The sequence below is a fragment of the Mesoplodon bidens genome (genome assembly GCF_964165515.1).
Source record: "Mesoplodon bidens genome assembly, chromosome: 3".
Classification (NCBI taxonomy): domain Eukaryota; kingdom Metazoa; phylum Chordata; class Mammalia; order Artiodactyla; family Ziphiidae; genus Mesoplodon; species Mesoplodon bidens.
The window spans coordinates 74,041,682-74,064,108 of record NC_138178.1 but is presented as its reverse complement, the minus strand read 5'-3'; the positions used below and the strand labels follow the sequence as shown (position 1 = coordinate 74,064,108).

General features: G+C 33.8%; 1 protein-coding gene across 5 annotated transcripts in view; it reads left to right on the top strand.

Moving 5' to 3' along the window:
* MEF2A (myocyte enhancer factor 2A) overlaps positions 1-22,427 on the top strand; it is a 170,271-nt gene that overhangs the window by 14,465 nt on the left and 133,379 nt on the right. For all 5 annotated transcript variants that reach the window (XM_081228555.1, XM_081228559.1, XM_081228557.1 and 2 more), the window contains exon 2: positions 8,789-8,874. The gene's annotated coding sequence lies outside the window, so the exon portion shown is untranslated. The remainder of the gene's footprint in view (positions 1-8,788; positions 8,875-22,427) is intronic.

Below are 22,427 nucleotides of genomic sequence, written 5' to 3'. Positions count from 1 at the left end.
ATATTTATTACCTTTAAGCATTTCTTTCCCTAGAATTAACAGGTTTTTTTGGTCAGTGTTTTACGTTGTTGGAGTAGAAATTGACTTGTTCCATTAGTCATACATTTCTTTTTAAAAATATAAACCAAAATTAAAAGGCCTGTTGACTTTAAGCGTCAGAAATCTTTCATAATATATATTAAAACCTTTGCTATTAATGATGTTTTTTTGGAATTCTCCACCTGGCTTTTTAATGGTGTTTAAAGGCAGTCAGTACCTATGCCCAGCTGTCTGTCTTAGGAACCTCATATATGAGCTTTCATTTCTTCTTTCGTAGCTTCCCCAAGTCTTAAGTAATGACTTGACAGGCTCTCTATACAATTTCTTTTTACTGCCCTACCCCTTTTCTTTCAGCTGGTAAATATGGTAGCCCCAAAGCAACGTCCATTGCTCTGCTCCCTTACCCCTTCCTTTGGACTCTATTCCTTTTCTATTTTTACTACTTTAACTATTATTTCTGTATTGTTGATGCAGAAATATAAACACATTTAAGATATAGCTCTTTGCTTCTAGTAGGTAATGGTGTAGAAAGGGTAAAACCCCCATTAATTACTATGCTACATTAATTACCAAGTGATGTGTAAATCTTAGACACAAGGCATGGATTAGGGAGTTCAGGGAAGGAAGAGTTCAGAAGTGACCAGGGAATGCTTCATGGAAGAATTGATATTTAAGCTGGATGTCAGGTTTTATTGTCAGAGGTGTAGAAAAGGTATTTCACATAGAGAAATCATTTTGAGCAAAAGAACTAAAACAGAAAAGTGAGAGGTATGTATTGGACACAGTTTGGCTAGATTGGAGGGTGTTTCAGAAGTAGAAGATGGTAAAATGGGAAAGAGAGCTTGAGACCAGATTGTAGAGCACGTTGGATGTTGAGCAGTTTGGACTTGTTCTTCAGCTAAGGAAGAGCTGTTGAAAAGTCTTTTAAGCTTGGAAGTGACCAGGGCCGTCTTTAATATGCCCGTATAACAAGATAACAAAGATGACATTATGTCCTTCCTTATTAATAAAGCTTGGTTCCTTAAAGAATAATGCTCAACAACACTTGTTTAAAAGGACAGTGCTAGCCTCATTCTTAATTTGATTGTTTGAAGGAAATTGGTGGGAATATATGCCGTTCAAGTAGAAGACATGAATAAAGATAGATTATTCTCTTCTCATTCTCCTCTGTATCTCACTTCTTGATCTCCTTTCCCAGGTCAGGCCAAATGCTGTGGTTTCCATAAAGAACTGATACCTTCCAATTAGAAGAGTTTTCTTTTGAAATCCTCATAGTACTTTGTATCTGTCTTATTGTACTTACCGTGTTTGACCTTATAATAAAGGGAGTAGGTGTATACACAGTGCATTGAAGGTTTTTATGCTTGTGTCTTAGTCGTTCTTGCGTTCTTTTCATGTAGATTCTCAGTAAATATATAGTAATCTATTAAGTTTCTGTCTTTCAAATGACACTAGATTTTACATGAGGATTTGTGCTGAACCTAAGATTTTGGACTGAACTTAAAGTCTTTAACACTGCTGGTCTAGATCAGTAGTTCTCAACATTTTTTCTGCTGTGAGATACAGTAGTTGAAATTTTGACACATGGACTCCCATGCATCTACTTAGCAGGGAAGTAAAATGTTAGTGATTTATAATTGCCACAACTATCCTAGTATTTGTTGTCAGTGTAACAAGTAGTAGATGATGTATATAGTTCTTAGGGCAGTAGCTTTAACTCTTCCCAATTCTCTTCCACTTAAGAAGGCATACCAGAATGCAAGGAAAGGTAGTACTATGAGGATAATCTGAAGCCCCCTCTCTCTATTTTACGGTTCAAAGCAGTACTTTAGAAGTATCAAATTATTTGCAATAAAAATCCCAAGTTATAGTATCCATCTTTCAGGATAACTTTAGGGTTGTTTGGATTTCTTCTTTTCCATTAGTGCAGATATTTTTGTTGTTAGTATTTGTTTGTTTGAAATGGGTAGAATCCTATTTTGATGTGGATTAGACTGGTAGTCTGGGTTATTACTCCTGGATTCCATTTCATTTCTGTTAAGTTTTAGAGTTTGTGTTTCTAAAAAGACCTCTGAGGCCTCTTCCAGTTCAAAACTTTAGGAAGTTGTAGAATATTGCAAATATGGTGTTCAAGCTTTTTCTAGATTCTGGCCAACATCCTTATTAATATGGACATCTGTTTGACACACTTTGCCATCTTACCAGACTTTAACCAAAGTGATGTATATTTGACCATTTTTTATGTTAAGTGCCTAGTGTCACATTTTAAAGTGTGCTCGTTTTTGAACTTTTTTTTTTGTGGACAAAATATACTTTTTGTTATTGGGGTGTAGGTGGTTGAGGATGGTAAAAATGATAGGTTCCAGTAACTATATGCCTGACAAGGAATACTAGGAGTGTTAGCCCTTAGTTTGGGTTGAGGCGTGTTGAACAAATGGAACTTCAGCATTTGAGATTTTACATCCTCCACTTGATGAATGATAGCATTATCAGAACATGTAATAAATATTAAATATCAATGTGAACGCTGTCAGTATGGTTGCTGATTATAGATTGGGGGGTGATAAATTATTTGGGAAAATAAAATAGGAACTAGTAACTTACCTAAAATGCCTTGTTATTTGTGGCATAACCACCGGTATGCGTATTGTTATGGGGAAGATGTTAGATACCATAATGAAGTAGGATGATAGAAAAGAAAATGTGAAGACACTTTAAGTTATTTTATTATAAGAGTAGAAGCTAAAAATAAACACATATACCCACACAGAAGCTTGTATACCAGTACTTATAGCACCATTACTAATAATAGGCAAAAAGTGGAAAGAAATGTCCATGAGCTGATGAATGAATAAATAAAATGTGGTATTTCCATACGGTAGAATATTATTTGGCAATAAAAAGGGATGAAGTATGAATGCATGCCACAACATGGATGGGTCTTGAAAACATTGTTAAGTGAAATAAGCTAGTCATGGAAGATTATATATTATATGGTTCAATTTATATGAAATGTCCAGAATAGGCAATTCTATAGAGACAAAAAGATGCCTCACTGCTTAGGGCTGGGGTGTGGGGTGGGCATAGGGAATGGGGAGTGACTGCTAATGGGTACAGGTTTCTTTTAAGGGTGATGAAAATGTTCTGGGATTAGTGGTGATGGTTGCACATTCCTGTGAATATAAAAAAAATTCAGGTGTATACTTTAAATGGGTGAATTGTATGGCATGTGAATTATATCTCAGTAAAGCTATTTGCTTTTTTATTTTTTAAAAAAGAACTGAGGCTGTGTGAAGAGACGTTTTGGACCTAATGGGTACTTTGGGAGATATAGATGGAGGTGGAAGGGCATGGGGGAAAATAGGCATTTCTGGCATTAGTATGCTATCACATTGTAACACCCAATGCTACCCTCTCTGTTTGCTGGCTAAGAATGTAATAGGTTGTGTTTTAGTGGGCATTGTAAAAGAACCCAGCTTTTTAACCTTACCTAACGCTGAGGCTGGAATTGTGCATTATTCCACTTGACAGGATTAGTCTTGCCTTTCTCTTATTTGTGTATTTTTTGTCATATTAAATTCAAATGTTTTCCTGTTTTCAAGGTAGCGCATAATTGTGTTCTGCCCATCTATCCATCCTACACCCTGCTTTGCTCTTTTTGTTCACACCTACTCACATTTGTGTCATCTTTTTACCTTCTGTAATTGGAACAGTCCCTAGTTTTATGTGTGCTTGAAATCACTTTCTTTCTTAAATGCTTGCTTCTGTGAAATTAACTGACATGAAGATATTGTTTCTTGTGGCTTAGTCTTTTTATGTGTTTATAAATCTGTTCTTTTAAGGCCTTAGTAAGTATCATTTTCAATTCTAGAGTCATATTAAATGATTGCAAATATATTCCAAAACTTCTCATTTGGCTTTTGCTGTATGTAGTGTTTGCCTTTCTGATTTCTTCAACAGTGATGACTCTTTAATAAGAACGTTGCTAACCAATTGACTTCCAGTGGCAGCCTCCATTTGTTCCATTTGCCCCCTTTTCTGGGTTATTTCTTTACGAAGCTAGCACTTATTGAGCTCATACCGGCACTATGCGAAGTAATAGCGTAGCATATATGCTTATTTAATAACAACTATTTAATTAATTTAACAACTAAATTTATGAAGTATACAAACTATTACTACACTGTTTTACAGATGAGGAAACTAAAACTCAGAAGATGATGATTGTTCTTGATCATAACTTTGTAAAGTCAGAAAAATCTTTTAACTGCGTATGTATAGCCTCTCTGTGTTGAGTATCTGCTTTCGTAATGTGTGATCTTTGTATGTATTTGGTGGTTGCTCAAAGTTTTGCAAATTTATTCCTAAATGGAATCATACAGTATGTGCTCTTTAATGTCTGGATTTTTTCCCTCACCAAAATGTTTTTGCAATTCATCCATGTTTGTGTCTATCAGTATTTTGTTCCAGTTTACTGTTGCCTAGTGTTCTTTTATATGTTTATACCACAATTTCTCCATTCCCCTTTCATGGACATTTTGGTTGCTTCCAATTTGGAAATAAAATTTTCTCCCCCTCATTCTTTGTGCTATTTTTGTCATCCATTTTATGCTGCATGTTTTTATTTTTATACATTATTGCTACGTTTGCTTTAAAAACCATTATCTCTTTAAAAAGTAAAAGTAAGAAAATAAAAGGTAAACTCACATACTTATATTTCTGTTGGTCTTCCTTTGTGTAGAAATAGGTTTCTATCTGTTGTTTCTCAGAGCAGTTTTAGGTTTACAGAAAAACTGAACGGGAAGTACAGAGTTCCTATATACCCTCATTCTCACTCTCGTCTCTCCCCCTTCCCTATTATTAACATATTGCATTGGTATGGTACATTTGTTAGAGTTGATATTGATGCATTATTATTAACTAAGTCCATGGTTTACATTAGGGTTCATTCTGTTGACAGATTCTCAGCTTTTGTTTGTCTGAAAATGTTTTTATTTCTCCATCTGTGAAGGATATTTTTGCTTTATGTAGATTTCAGTTTACAGGTTTTTTTTTTTTTTTCTTCTTAGCACTTTAAAGGCGTTATTCCTTTGCTTAAACTTGTTCGCATTACTTTCTGCCAGGAGTCTGTGGTAATTCTTACCTTTGTTCCTCTATATGTAATGTGTCTTCCCCTCACTTTGGTTGCTTTTAAGATTTTATTTATATTACTGGATTTCAGCAGTTTGATTGTTAATTATGTGCCTTGGTACAGTTTCTGTGTGCTTAACCTGTTTTTTGTTCATTGAGTTTCTTGAATATATGGGTTCAGTTTTCCTCAGATTTGGAAATTCTTTGGCCTTTGTTTCTTCAGATATTTTTTCTATCTCTCTATCCTTCTGGGACTACAATTACACCATTTTTAGACTGCCCTTGATATTCTCACAGGTCCTTGATGCTCTGTTCTTTGTTTCTTTTTTTGCTTTCTATTTTCACATCATCAATTTAGGGATCTTTTTTTCCTGCACTGTCGAATCTGTTGCCAAGTCTATCTAGTTGTTTTTTATTTGAGATACTATATTTTTCATCTTTAGAAATTCATTTGATTCTTTTCAAAATAATTGTCTTTTTTTCTGTTTTTCATTAAATCCTTTAATATATTTATAAAATTTTAAAGCTTATGTCTTTAAAGATATCATCATCTTGTTTCTGGATCTGTTTCTTTTGTCAGATTTTTTTCCCCTGGTATAGGTTACACATTTTTCCAGTTTCTTATGTTGAGTAAGTTTTGATTGACTCTTGGATGTTCATCATGCTGTTGTCTGGATTTTGTTGGTTTCTTCTCAACAGGCTTAAATTTTGTTTTGGCAGTGTATTCCATTTCTTATGAAAAAGTAGTAGTAGTTTAGCACTATTACTAAGGAGGTGATTCTGCTTCAGCATCTACTCATTGCGCCAGGTTTCAATGAGATTTTTCTCTCCTCTAGTTGGAATTTGAACATGTCCAAATCTTAAGAAACCTCTGGTAACTTTTGAGCCTACTGCTTCCTAGTCATTGTTCTTTGCCTGGCCTTGTAGAGTTTCACTTTACTAATGATGCAGCTTTATTTTCAGCAAAAAACTGTGTTGTCAAGTATGATAGCAGTTAGCCACATGTGGCTTTTGAGAGCTTGAATTGTGGCTAGTTCAAATTTAAATATTCTGTAAGTATAAAACATACTGAATTTCAGGAAGTTATGGAAAAAAGATGTAAAATATCTATTTTTTAAATCAATTGTATTCTGAAATGATAACATTTTGAGCATTCCGGTTAAAGGAATTATATTAAAATTAGTTTCACCTGCTTCATTTTACTTTTTTTTTAATTTACTTATTTTTTATTTTTGGCTGTGTTGGGTCTTCATTTCTGTGCATGGGCTTTCTCTCGTTGAGGCAGGTGGGGGCTACTCTTTGTTACGGTGCGCGGGCTTCTCATTGTCCTGGCTTCTCCTGTTGCAGAGCACGGGCTCTAGAGCGCGGTAGTTGTGGCGCACAAGCTTAGTTGCTCCGAGGCATGTGGGATCTTCCTGGGCCAGGGATCAAACCTGTGTCCCTTGGATTGGCAGGCGGATTCTTAACCACTGTGCCACCAGGGAAACCCTATTTTACTTTTAAAATGTGATTATTAGAAAATTTTAGATTACATTTTGGGCTCATGTTATGTTTATTTTGGACGGAGCTGCTGTAGAATCCTCTGTGCAGATTTCAGGTGCACTTTGTCTTCTTGAACTGTATCCTCTCTATTACTTTCTCACACAGTTTCCGGCTTCCGGATATAGAAATGAAAAAAGTACAAAAAAGTTCCTTCTCTTATAAAGCATGTCGTATAATAGAAGAGACTCATACCTACAAAACTAACTATAGTTATTTTGCCCCATGTAAGTGATGGTGATGGTGGTGGTAAAGGATACCTGAGGATGGCCTCACAGAAGGTGTCAGTTGAACTGGACATTTGATCCAGATAAGGAAGGTTGTTTCCAGGCAGAGGTAAAATCTTGAACAAAATTACAGGGTTTGACAGTTTGGGCAATGGCTTGTAGTCCAGGTTATCAACAGTGTAGGTTAATTAGAAGTAGAGGGAGCTAGGAAATTGGTTGGGACCAGGTTTGGGAAAGATAGCTGTTAGAGGTACAGGTTGTCTAGCTCTTACCTGGACAGAGTAATGGGATTTTGGATGTTCAGTATGTGAAATTTAATGATAACTGGCTGTAGCACTAACATTTTAGTTTTGGTTTTATTTTTTGAAGGTGAGAGTGTATTTCTTTATAGATTGTTATAAACGAACTATAAAAACTTGGTTTTTAGAATATTGCCTTTTAGAAACTATTTGAGAACTGTGTACAAAACAAACTTGTCAATAACAGTTAATTTATAGAATTGAGAAATTAATATTTTTTGATTTAAGAATGTGTACCACGTGTGTAATTATCAAATTTTTATTTAATCTGTTATTTACCATGGGTCAAATTGCCAAATTTTAATTCCTCCCATGGCACTGACACAAAGCTGGTGTCAAAATACATTTAAAAATAGTTTTGTTTAGAATGAGAACACATGAAAAATAGTTTCACTTTGAATTATTGGATTTTAGAAATTGGTAATGTATTGGTATTTGAGGAGATTGCTCTCTTCTGTATTTTGGTACAATTAGACTAAAAGCTGAAATTGGCTTTTTAAAGCAAGCTCCTTTTAACCTTGGCCAAAAAAAAAGAGACTTATTTATGTGTATGTATGTGTGTTTTAAAGTTCAAGCTTTTAATGCTTAATTCGTTAATATAAAAAGAATATTTGGCAGACTGTGGCTCCCCCCCCCGCCTCTAGAGGGGGTGTACATTTCAAATAGAAACAAAATTGTAGTATCACAATAATTAGTATTGCTGAACAAGATTCAAAAGACTGGTGTTTGTATGGAGAAATTACCGTTTTCATTTGATGAAGCAGATTTACTTGGGGATTGTCGTAATTACCCAATCATGCAATTCTAAATTATTAGATTAGCATCATAAATTGATCCTGGCCAGTCAGGGTGAGGAGAGGCTTTTACCATCTTTCTCTTTCTACCTAAGTGTCTCTTGCTACTATTTCCAAGCAAAAGTGTAGCAGGACTGGATTATTCTTTATGCACTACTCCATTGGTTAGCATTTATTAGTGTTCCTTTATTAATGTGAATTATTGACATTAATCTGTTTTATATTTGTTTTTGGCATTTTTATGTTCATTTTCATTTCATTGTTCCCTTTAAAAGCGTGGAAGCTATAAGTATACACATAGCATTTGAATATATACACATTTTATGGCAATGCAAGTCACTGACCCATTGAATTTTTTTTCTAAATGAGAACATAATACAATGAACATTTTCAGAATATAACTGTTTTATCAAAACATAAATTCAGTAGGCTGTATATACCAGTTAAATATAAAGTATATCATGTGATATGATAGGAAGTGGGACCTAGGACACCAATTTGTGAATCTTGGCGTGGATAGAGTATTACTGAACGTTTAAGTAATACTTCCTGAAAAAAATGGATTAGTGACATTAGCAATGCCCAATTGGCTAACATTGAGTTTTTATGAGCCAAATTTAAAAAAATTTATTTTTCTATTATTCAGTATTAGTGGAACTATCTGTTGATTGTTGAAATTTGTAGTAATGAAATTATATTTAATTTTGTTTTAGAGTTAAGAATAATTACTAACCCATCTAATATTTTTTTCTTTATTAAGGAATTGGATTTTGTGAAAAAGTAACAAAGAAGAATTCTCTGCAAGGATCACATCTGAGTGCACTTTTTGCTGATACATCATTTCTAGTAAGACATTTTTCCTTTTTTCTATGTTATGAAGTAAACACAATGGCATTTTTTTTTTTTTTAAATAAGACTGTCTTGTGAGCTTGAATAGCAGTCACTTTGGAGTTTATTTTGGGGATTAAGGTAGATTAATTAAGGAAATTCATAAAATCCTGTTGAATATACATATATATGTATGTGTATATACACACACACACACAAAATATACATTATGTGGTATAGTGACAGTTTCTCATATAGTGGCACTGCTGAGATAATCCCATATATTTACATCTTTTCCATTTCCATTTTCCATGTCCATTACATGTATTTGAAAATAAGAAAAAAAAATCTAAAGTTCATATTTACTGTGACAGTAAGTTGGAGGAAGAGGGGGTTTGAGGACATGAGTTACATATTATGAGGAGAGATTTTCAAATGAAAGACAAAGTGGACAAATCTAGCCATATTTCTTGAAAGGTGGAAGGGTTGAAGAAAAAAATTAAGCAAATTTAAGAAATCTTTTTAAAATGAAGACTTCTTTTGTGACTTTGAATTTTTTGCCTTAAGTCGTAGGCCCACATTTGCAAAGCTCTGGAGTAGGGAATTTTGATTTAAAACTTACATTGGCCTAGGTTAATGGATCCAATATGCTAGTAAGATGTGTAGTTCTCCTCAAAAAGCTTTCATAAGTGAAACTTCACTTGAATTCTACCTTCTATTCAAAATGGAAAAGAATTATATTAATACTAGGATATTTTAAAATAATGTAATTTCAGAAAATGTTAGGGGATAGTTTTTGGTGTGCTATATATAATATGTTAACATTCTGAATGTTAGATACAGTTGATCAAGCCTGATGGTTATGTCAGTAAAAACTTGGGAAAGCTACTTACAATATTTGCCCTTGTTGTTATTCTTGTTTTAAGAATACTTTTGCTGTTTAATGTTTAAATTTTTTCTTGAATAATTAAATGGTAGAAAGAACTTTTATGAGCTTACAAAATGAGTTTTTGTTAAAATACTTTATTCCAATGTCAGTTTCTTATTCCTATATATTTTTCTTCTTAAACCTTGACTGCAGAACAGCCCATTTTATGATATCATTCAGTTTGGGGAACTAGGGGAAAAGGTATTGTTTTTCCAATTGAAAAGTATCCTTCAGTCGAAAAATTGTATATGTACAGGAAGGATGGGAATAATGCAGTTTAGTTCACATTTTAAAATATAAACCTTGGTTAGTCTTCTGTATATCTTTCAATGTTTATTTGTTTTTTTTTCTTTTCTCATCTTTTTTACATTTCTCATATATATATATATAGTTCAGTAACTGCTCAACACTGAGTGATTTGAATTAAAGCACTATAGGAATTTAGACATTCTCATTCCAGAGAATTTCCCCTATAATTTCCCTATAATTCTGTACCTTCTGTGAACCTCCGTGATGGCTGTGAGCATAACTTCAGTTGTTATATTTGGGTTATGTTTAAGCTTTAAGGTATCCTCTGTGATACTTTTTTCACTAAGTTCTGAAGATATAAACAGTGTCTTATTCTTTATGGCAGGCTTTGCATGGTTCTGAGGGCTGTGATTGAGTTAAGTGCTACTTGTTTTGGAGTTACTCTGAGTACTTAGATGGGAAACACTCTTTCCTTTTGAGTAGTTTCAAATATTGACTGAAGAACCTCAGATTTGTTTTCCCTATAATTCTGCCCTAATTCTGAGTAGAAATTGGAGGAGTTGGCACAGACATTGGGCAAAATTTTTTCTACCTCTTTTCTTTTCCTTCATGTCTTGAAACTGCTTTGGGCTCTTATATTTTAAGTGTTTGGTCCCCTTTGAGTTAATTTTTATATATGGTATTAGGTAAGGGATGAGATTTATTTCTTTGCATATGAAAATCAAATTGTTCAAGAAGCATTTTTGAAAAGGTTATATTTTCCCCTACTGAATTACTACCTTGGCACCTTTGCTGCAGATCAGTTGACATTATATGGGGGTCTATTTCAGGATTCTATTATGTTCTATTGATTTATGTATCTATCCTTATGACAATACTGTACTGTCTTGATTACCATAGCTTTATATTAAAATCAGGTAGTGGGGCTTCCCTGGTGGCGCAGTGGTTGAGACTCCACCTGCCGATGCAGGGGACATGGGTTTGTGCCCCTGTCTGGGAAGATCCCACATGCCGCGCAGCGGCTGGGCCCGTGAGCCATGGCCGCTGAGCCTGCATGTCCAGAGCCTGTGCTCCGCAACGGGAGAGGCCACAACAGTGAGAGGCCCGCGTACCGCAAAAAAAAAAAAAAAAAAAAAAAAAAAATATCAGGTAGTGTAAATCCTCCAAGTTTGCTCTTCTGTTTCAAAGCTGTTTTTCTATTCTAAGTCCTTTCCATTTCTATGTATTTTAGAATTAGCCTGTCAATTTCTACAGAAAAGCCTCAGTGGGATTTTGATTATGAATGCTTTTATCATAGAGGCTAATAGGGAGAGAATTAATTTCTTAAGGATGTTGAGTCTTCTGATGTGTGAATTTGGTATCTTTCTCCATTTAAGCTGTCTTTAGTTTCTCGGCAGTGTTTTGTCATTTTCAGTGTAAAGGTATTACATGTATTTTGTTGAATTGATCTCTGTTTTCTATTTTTACGTTGTTGTAAATGGCGTCTTAAAATCAGTTCCCGATTGTTTGTTGTTAGTATATAGAAATATAATAGATTTTTACATAAACCTTTGTAATTTATGATTCTGCTAAACTCACTAGTTCTGGTGGCAGTTTTGTGTATTCCTTCAAATGTTCTGTGTAGACCATCATCTTGTCTGTGAGTAAAGACTATTTTACCTCTACCTTTTCAATTTTTGTACCTTTTATTTCTTTTGCTTGCTTTATTGCACTGCCTAGTAGTCCTGGTGCAGTGTTGAATAGAAGTGGTGGGCTCACATTGTTGCCTTACTCTTATTTATTTATTTATTTATCTATCTATTTATTTATGGCTGTGTTGGGTCTTCGTTGCTGCACATGGGCTTTGTTGTGGTGCACGGGCTTCTCATTGCGGTGGCTTCTCTTTGTTGCAGAGCATGGGCTCTAGGCATGCGGGCTTCAGTAGTTGTGGCTCACGGGCTCTAGAGTGCAGGCTCAGTAGTTGTGGCGCACAGGCTTAGTTGCTCCATGGCATGTGGGATCTTCCCGGAGCAGGGCTTAAACCCGTGTCCCCTGCATTGGCAGATGGATTCTTAACCACTGCACCACCAGGGAAATCTCTGTTGCCTTACTGTTGATCTTAGGTCAAAACCATCTAGGCTTTTATCATTAAGTATGATTACCATCATACTTAATGTAGGCTGTAGGTTTTTTATAGATATCCTTTATCAGATAGAAGAAATTCCCTTATATTCGTAGTTTGCTGAGAGTATTTTTTTTCTTATTATCAGTGAGTATTTTTATCAAATGAATTTTTATCAGATGCCTTTTCTGCATCTTGAGATGATCACGTTTTTTTTCCTTTTGTCTGTTAATGTAGTTGATTGATTGATTTTTGAATACTGAATAAATCATGCATTTCTGAGATAATCCCCAGTTGGTCATGATGTGTTAATACTTTTTATATATTGCTGGGTTAAATTTTTTATATTAAGAAGCCATTTATTTTGGTGAGCTATCCCAAGAATTATCTCACTTTCAATCTCTTTAGGTCTGTGATACAAAGGCATAAAATAATTCCGATGTTGAAGCCTTGAAGAAAGTTGTTACAGATACAGATAATAGACGAAAATTGCAAATATGTAAATGTTTTCTGGTATCTTGAAATAAAGGTAATTTTGAGTTAAATTGTTGTGTAAGTTCAGATTTGTGTTAGAGATTTTTTTCATCTGTGTTCATAGTAGACATTGGTATGTAGTTTTTTAATAATGTCTTTGGTTTTTGTATCAGGATAACAGGGTGAGTTGGAAAGATTTCCTCTTCTGGAAAAGTTTTCATACAGTTGGTGTTATTTCTTCTTTAAGCGTTTGGTAGAATTCACCAACGAAGACCACTGGCCTTGGAGTTTCTTTGTGGGAAGGTTTTAAACTATGAATTCAATTTATTGGATTGATATTGGGCTATTCAGATTTGTAATAATTCTTTTTGGATAAGCTTTAGTTTTTTGTGTCTTCTAAGGAATTTGTCTATTTTATGTAAGTTGTCTAATGTATTCGCATGAAGTTTCATGTTATATTTCTTTATTCTTTTAATGTTTGAAGGATCTGTAGTGATACCCTCTCTTTCATTCTAGTATTTGAGACCTTCCTAGTTTTTCTAAAGGAGCATTTAATATTTAAAACTTTTCTCCGTCTGCATTCTGCAAAGTTTCTTTACGTGTATTTGTTTACATGGAGTTAATTTTTAAGCTCCTTTGTGATTTTTTTTGGACCTATATAATTTCCAAATATTTCCTAAATTTTCCAGATATTTTTCCCTAATAGGTTTTTAATTTAATTCTTTTGTGGTCCAAGAACATATTTTGCTTTGTGGGTTTATTGTAGAGTGCAGAATGTTTTCTGTATAAATGAATGTTTTGTGTGCACTTAAGAAGAATTGTATGCTGTTTAGTGGAGCTTTCTAAAAATATTAGGTCAGATTGATTGATAGTGTTCTTCAAGATTTATCCCTTCTGATTTTCTATTTGTTTACAGTAATTGCTGAGAGAAGAGTCAACTTTAATTGTGGATTTATCTGTTTCTCCTTTCACTTACTGGTTCATGTATTTTGAAGCTCTTTTAATAGGTGCATACATATCTTTTTTTTAAAAAAATGTATTCTTGATGAATTGGGTCTTCTATCTTGTCCCTCTCTATCTCTGGTAATATGTTGCGAAGTCATTTCTGAAATAGCTTGTATAGTTTCTGACAGAAAGTCTGCTGTAATTTTTACTTTGTTGCCTCATATGTAAATCTTCTATTTTGTTTGACTGCTCTTCGGTCTTACAACTTTTTTAGTGACTATGATTATGATGTCACTTGATTATAATGTGCCTTCATATGGTTTTCTCTGAAAATCCTGTTTAGTTTTTTTGAGTTTTTTTTTTTTAAACCAAATTTAGAAACATATTGACCACTATTTCTTTCAGATATCCCACTTATCCCAGGTGATACTTTGGAGGGGAGGGAATTTCAGTTATACATTTGAGATTGTCTGTCTCGGCACTTAACTCCCCCTTTTTTTTCATTCTTTTCTCCCTCTCTGTTTTATTTGGATGGTTAATGTCATGTCTCAAGGTTCACTGATATTTTTTTCAATATATTATCTGTCCTTAATACCATCTGGTATGTTTTTTATTTCTAATAATTATTTTTTATCTCTGGAAGTTTTATCTTTCATTTTTCTCCTCATCATATTCTTATTTTTCTTTACCTTTTCTAACATATAAAACTTATTTATAATCATTGTTTTAATATCTTCATCTGTTAATTCCATTGACTTTATCTTTCCTGGTTCTCTATATTGATTGCCTATTATTATTATGGGCCGCATTTCCTGCTTTTCATTGTTTGAATGCTGGACATTGTTGGGTATAGCGATTTTTTTGCACTTTTTATATAGTGTTGAACTTTGTTTTTGTACACATTTAAGTTACTTGGTATCAGCTGAATCCTTTTGAGGCTTTTTTTTTTTTTTTAAGCTTTGTCAGCATTGGTCCAGAGCAGCTTTTATTGTGGGGTTAATTTGGTCATCCATTAAGGTTATGTTTTTCTGAGGGTTATAATCCATTTTGAGCATTATTCTCAATTCATTGTAATCCCAATGGATATTATCAAAAAATTTTATTAGTTTGTTTCTGTTTTGTGTTTTAAAAGAAATTTTATGGTCTGCCCAAGGATAGCTTAGTCACGAAAAAGAATATCAAATCAGAAGACTTTCTCTACTCAAAGCCTATAAATCTACAATAATTACTTTCATGAAATAATGCCACAAGGATAAACAAAAGAAATAAAGAGTCTGAAAGAGAGTCAGTGTGTACATGCGCACTTGCTTTATGACAAAACTGGCACTTCAGAGTGGTAGGAAAAGAATTATTCAATAAATGATGTTGGAACAATTGGTGATAAAGCAAAAATATGACTCATACTCTATACCATACGCAAAAATCAATTAAAGATTGATTTGTACATCTCAGCGTGAAAGGCAGAACTATAAAACTTCAGAAGCTAAATGTAAGGAGAACATGTTCATGATCTCTGGACAGGAAAATATTCTTAAAAAGAAATAAAAAGTGCTGATATAAATAACACAATTGATAAGTTTGATTATCTTAAAATTAAGAAACTTTGTTCTTGCAAAGTCACCATTAGAATAGAGAGGTAAGGCAGGGTGGAAGATGATATTTGCAACACATGTAACAGACAAAATGTATATATCAGAATATTCAAAGCACTTCTGCACATCAGTGTGACAAAGACAAAAAATCCAATAGAAAAAGGGGTAAGAGACATATAAAGGCACTTTCTGTTTTTTTTTTGGCCGCACCACATAGCATGTGAAACTTCCCCAACGAGGGATTGAACTCACATCCTCTGCAGTGGAAATGTGGAGTCTTAACCACTGGACCACCAGGGAAGTCCCTTAAAGGCACTTTCTAAAAGAAATACAAGTATTCAAGAAATATGTGAAAAAGGTGCTTAACTTCATTAGTAATCTGGGAAATATAAATTAAAACTACAGAGGCTCCGTAAAACACTAGAGTGTCTGAATTTAAAAAGTAGATTGACAGTACAAGTTTTGGAGAGGATGTTAAGTTATAGCAACTCAGTAAACACTGCTGGTAGGAATGTATGCTACTACAGCCACTTTAGGAAACAGTTTGTTACTTGTTTACCCTGTAACCCAATAATTTCCTTCCATGAGTATACCCCTGAGAGTAGTGAATGAACTTGTGTACCAAGAGATATGTTGATAATATTGGTGGCAGCAGTGTTTTAGTAGCTTCAGACTCAATGCAATATTCATCAACAGTTGATTGAATAAAATTGTGATATGTTTACATATATATAAAACATATATATGTTTATATATATATTTATATTTGTTTACTTTATAGCAATAAAAATGGATGAACTACAGCTACATACTACACAGGTAACACAAATATGTTTCTCAATAGAAGCTAGAAACAAAAAATTCATTATTTGTGATTCCACTTATGCAGAGTAAAATCAAAGCACATAAAAATAAAAACACGTAAAATGTATACATTTTATGCTTGTGTATATTATATGTTAATACCAAATATGCCAGTTCCTAATTGTATTGCATGCCTACCCATATTGCTATACTTCTTTTCACATTCATTTAGAAATCTTCTGATTCTGAATATAATGGTATATGCCAAATCATATTTATCTTTATAAATAAAGATAAAGTTAGACCTAGAACAGCATTTATATACAGGTTTGATTCAGGTGATACAAGGTTAAAAGATTTAAAAGTATTTAGTATTTGTAATAATATAGAGAATGGAGATGGTTTCTAGTAAGGATAATTTATCTTTATACAGGATGTAATTATTGGCAAAGGTTTTTTTCCCAGAAATCATTATGATCTGGGATAGGTATAAGAATCTACATTTTAAAAATGACAGAGTGCTAGTATTGAAAGTGAGTTGGTGGTGGAGGACTAGAATCTCATTCTCATGTTCACACCTTGCCTTGATGTGTCCTTTATTTCTTCTGTGTGTCCCATGTGAAGACAACATTGCTCTTATGTACGTGTAATTAATCTGGGAATGAAAGGTCATGTATGGATGGGATTTAGTCTTAATAAGGGCAGTTTACAAAATATCCTTTTTAATAATAATTTTAATAATATAGTGCTTATCTCTAAGGAGCCCAAGGTGCCCTGTGGTTATATCCTCATAATTTCCTGCAAGAGTTTCAGCTATATTCTTGCTCCACTTTGTACAACTGATTTGAGGTAGTGAAGATGTGAGTCACTGAAAGTCACATGGCAGTTCATTGGTATATCTAGAAATAAAATACACATTTTATAGGCTGGTCATTCTAATAAAAATTTCAGTTATAATGTCTTTTTAGTCACTGGATTGGATTATTTATCATGATTAATAATTTGTGTGTCTTTAAGGAAACACAATTAAAAAAAATCTTCAAACTCCCTGTACAATTAAATGAAAGGAGTGATAGTGACCTTAAAAAAATTACTTCTAGTTTCCACCAAATTTAGTTAATACATAATTTTTCACACTATATATGTTGTGTAAAATAAGTTGTATATTTCTCTATTAGGAATGGGTTCTTAACAATATACCCCTAAGCTCTCCTCTAATTTTTTAGCATTCAGCTTTAAAATGTCTCTAATCTGAATATATAGCCAGTTATTAATCAGAGAAATCTAAATGAGCTAGAAGGATACCATTTTAGAATTTTAGATGATTTCTCCCCTCCCCTCAACCTATTTATGTTTTGCTATATTAACGATTTTACCTAAAACATTCAAAATAAACTCACAGTGAGAAGTGATATTTTGGTGTTATGATTTTAGGAAGGGTACCAATATTCAGTATCTCAGTTGTCCTAATTTTTCTAAGAACTAGTTGTTTGGATGTGTTACAGCCAAGTCACAGCTAGCCCTTGCAAAGTTAGAAAAAGGCTCTCCTCCCAATTTTAGGTGGATGCTGCTCTCTGCTAGGGTTCAGGGTTTAGAGAGTGGAGAACAAACTGGATTCAGTCCCCACTTGCCTTCTCTTGGCCCTATGCCCATGTGCAGAGTACAGCCTCCACCATTGTTCAAAGTGCCTGAGTCATAATGATTTCTTGCCTTTCTTTTGATAGATTTATATCATTTAAATTGTTTTTCAGGCCAGAATATCTATCATGATACGCATGAATTTGTTAAGCAGTCCCTTTTGTAGTTAGTATGGGATTATTTTGTCAGTGATATCTATGTTTCATACTTTTATTGATCATATGTTAATGTTTTTGAATTTTACCTAAAATTTATAACAACCAGATATAAGTCAGAGCTTTATAAAATTAAGTGTAATTGTTTGTAGGGCATGTTCTGCCTTTATGAAAGTTATATAATACAGAAAAACTGTTTTCAAGTAATAGCTATAAGTTCAAAGTAAAGTTTGTTTTCCTTATTGAATCATATCTTTAAATACTGAGTAGTAACCATCATTAAGTTCATACAACATATTGTATTTAAAACATGTGTAATTAGATACAGCATGTGCAATTCTGGCTGAAATGGAATGCTTTGCTCATTTTCCATAAAACAATAGTTAAATGATAGTCTTAAATTAATTTAGAATTTGAATTTCTGCCTGGATTTAATTGTTTGTAAACAGTAATGAAAATATCCTATTTTACAGTGAAGAAAAATGTTCCTGTAGTAAAAGTAACTGAAAGATAAATCTGTAAGAGCAAAGAATCTCTAATCACATTGAAAATTACAGTAAGATAGGCTCCCTCAAGTTCGTGCGACTAAGAGAATAGCGGTTATTTTGTTTATATAGTTAATAAGGGAATGCAAGACATCATTTGTAACTGTGTGTATGTGTGTGCACACATGCGTGTGCATAAGGTAGTTGCATTGCCCAGTACTGAAGTTGGGATTAAAATTATTTGGCATTGCTTGATTCTGATTTTTTAAGATCTTTTAGCAAAGTGGATGGCTATTAGGGTTTCTTGCTTATTTAGATCAATTTTTTCCCCTTGTAGTAGATAAAAATTAGAGGACCCAAGGCATTCGTGTTTAACTGAAATAAAAAAAATTAACAACATGCTACTAAAAAGCCAATGGGTCAACAGTGAAATCAAAGAGAAAATCAGAAAATACCTTGAGACAAATGACAATGAAAACAGAACATTACAAAATCCATGGGATGCAGCAAAAATAGTTCAAGGAGGGAAGTTCATAGTGATATAGACCTTCCTCAAGAAACAAGAAAAATCTCAAACAAACCAACCTACCACCTAAAAGAATTAGAAAAAGAAGAAACAAAACCCAAAGTCAGTAGAAGGAAGGAAATATGAGAGAGGAAATAAATAAAATAGAGATCAAAAAGCAGTAGAAAAGATCAGTAAAACCACGAGCTGGTTTTTTGAAAGGGTAAACAAAATTGACAAGCATCTAGCTAGAGTCACCAAGAAAAGAGAGAGAACCCAAAGAAACAAAATAAGAAATGAAAGAAGAGAAACAACAACCAATACTACAGAAATACAAAAAACCATAAGAGAATACTGTGACCAATTATATGCCAACAAATTGGACAACCTGGAAGAAATGAACAATTTTCCAGAAACATACAGCCTACCAAAACGGAATCAAGAAGAAATAGATAATTTGAATGGACTGAATATTGGAAGTGAAATATAATATGTAATTTTAAAAAACTCCCTGCAAGCAGAAGTCCAGGACCAGATGGCTTCCCTGGGAAATTCTACCAAACATACAAAGAAGGACTTATACCGGTCTTTCTCAAACTCTTCCGAAAGATTGAATATGAGGGAACACTCCCAGAATCATCCTGTGAAGCCACCATCACCCTGATATCAAAATCAGACAAAGAAACTACCAAAAAAGAAAATTACAGGCCAGTGTCTTTGATGAATGTAGATGCAAAATTTCTCAGCAAGATAGTAGCAACTTGAATCCAACAATACATAAAAAAGATCGTATACCACAATGAAGTTGGATTCGTCCCAGGGTGACAAGGATGGTTCAGCATACACAAATCAATCAATGTGATACACCACATTAACAAAAGACAAAAACCACATGATTATCTCAATAGATGCAGAAAAATTATTTGATAAAACTCAACATCCATTCGTGATAAAAACTCTCACCAAAGTGAGTAGAGAGGGAACATATCTCAACATAATAAAAGCCGTTTATGACAAACCCACAGCCAACATAATACTCAATGGTGAAAAGCTGAAAGCCTTCCTCCTAAATTCTGGAGGAAGACAAGGATGCCCACCCTCACCACTTCTTTTCAGCATAGTATGGGAAGTCCTAGCCACAGCGATCAGACAAGAAAAGGAAATAAAAAGTATGCAAATTGGAAGGGAAGAGGTAAAATTGTCATTATATGCAGATAACACGATACTCTATATAGCAAACCCTAAAGACTCCACATAAAAACTAATATATGGGGCTTCCCTGGTGGCGCAGTGGTTGAGAGTCTGCCTGCCGATGCAGGGGATGCGGGTTCGTGCCCCGGTCTGGGAGGATCCCACATGCCTCGGAGCGGCTGGGCCCGTGAACCATGGCCGCTGAGCCTGTGCGTCCGGAGCCTGTGCTCCGCGATGGGAGAGGCCACAGCAGTGAGAGGCCCGCGTACCGCAAAAAAAAAAAAAAAAAAAAACAACTATTATATGAAATCAGCAAGGTAACAGGATACAAGATTAATATACAGTAATCTGTTGCATTTCTTTACACTAACAATGAAATATCAGAAACAGAAAGTTAAAAAAAAATCTCATTTAAAACCACGTCAAAAATACCTAGGCACATATCTGACCAAGGAGGTGAAAGACCTATATGCTAAAATCTATAAAACATTGATAAAGAAAATTGAAGACAGTTCACAGAGATGGAAAGATATCCCATGTTCTTGGATTGGAAGAATGAATATTGTTAAAATGGCCATACTACCCAAAGTAATCTACAGATTTAATGCAATCCCTATCAAAATACCTATGACATTTTTTCACAGAACTAGAACAAATAATCCCCAAATTTGTATGGAACTATAAAAGACACAGAATTGCCAAAGCAATCTCGAGGTAAAAGAACAAAGCTGGAGACATAACCCTCACAGACTTCAGAAAGTACTATGTAGCTATGGTAATCAAGATAGCATGGTATTGGCACAAAAATAGATATATAGATCAGTGGAACAGAATAGAGCGCCTAGAAATAAACCCACACACCTATAGTCAATCTTTGACAAAGGAGGCAAGAATATACAATGGAGAGAAAACAGTCTCTTCAATCAGTGGTGTTGGGAAAGCTGGATAGCCGCATGTAAATCAGTGAAGTTAGAACACACCCTTACACCATGCACAAAAATAAACTCAAAATGGGTTAGAGACGTAAATATAAGACATGTCACCATAAGATTCCTAGAAGAGAACACAGGCAAAACATTCTCTGACATAAATCGTAGCAATATTTTCTTAGATCAGTCTCCCAAAGTAAAAGAAATAATAACAAAAATAAACAAATGAGACCTAATCAAACTTAAAAGCTTTTGTGCAGCAAAGGAAACCATCATCAAAACCAAAAAACAACCTACAGAAGGGGAGAAAATATTTGTAAATGATGTGACCGGCGGGCTTAATTTCCAAAATATGCAAACAGCTTATAAAATACAGTATCCAAAAAAAAAAAAAAAAAAAGAAAACCAACTCAAAACAAAAATAGAAGACCTAAGTAGACATTTCAACAAAGGAGATATACAGATGTCCAACAGGCACATGAAAAGACGCTCAACTTTGCTAATTATTAGAGGAATGCAAATCAAAACCACAGTAAGGTATCACCTCACGCTGGTTATAATGGCTATCATCAAAAAGTCTACAAATAATAAATGCTGGAGAGGGTATGGAGAAAAGGGAACCTTGCTGCACTGTTGATGGGAATGTAAATTGGTACAGCCACTATGGAGAACAGTATGGATGTTCCTTAAAAAAACAAAAATAGCTTGGGTGTATATCTGGAAAAGATAAAAACTCTAATTTGAAAAGATATATGCACCCCAGTGTTCATAGTAGCACTATTCACAATAGCCAAGACATGGAAGCAACCTAAGTGTCGAATGGATAAAGAAGATGTGGGGTGTGTGTACACACACACACACACACACACACACAAAATGGAATATTACCCATAAAAAAAAATGAAGTATTGCCATTTGCAGCAACACGGATGGACCTAGAGAATATCATACTAAGTGAGGTATGTCAGACAGAGAAAGACAAATATTTAAATATGGAATCTAAAAAATAGTACAAATGAATTTATTTACAAAACAGAAACAGACTCACAGGCATAGAAAACAAACTTATGGTTACCAAAGGGGAAAGGGGTGGGGAGGGATAAATTAGGAGTCTGGGATTAACAGATGCACACTACTGTATATAAAATAGGTAAGCAGTAAGGGTTTACTTTATAACACAGGGAACTATATTCAGTGTCTTAAAATAACCTATAATGGAAAATAATATGAAAATCGTGTGTGTGTGTGTGTGTGTATATATATATATATATATATATATATATATATATATATATATACACATATATGTGTGTGTGTGTAGATATATAACTGAACCACTTTTCTGTACACCTGAAACTAATACAATATTGTAAATCAACTATGCTTCAATAAAAAAGTTAAAAAATAAATATAATAAACTTCTGATTACTCTTTTTAAAATGTCATTCTACATTTTTGAAGTCAAGAAGTGCAACAATACCTGTACTCTGAAAACTAGAAAAGATTGTTGAAAGAATCTAAAGGCAACCTAAGTAAATGGAAGACATACAGTGTTTATGAATTAGAAGACTTACT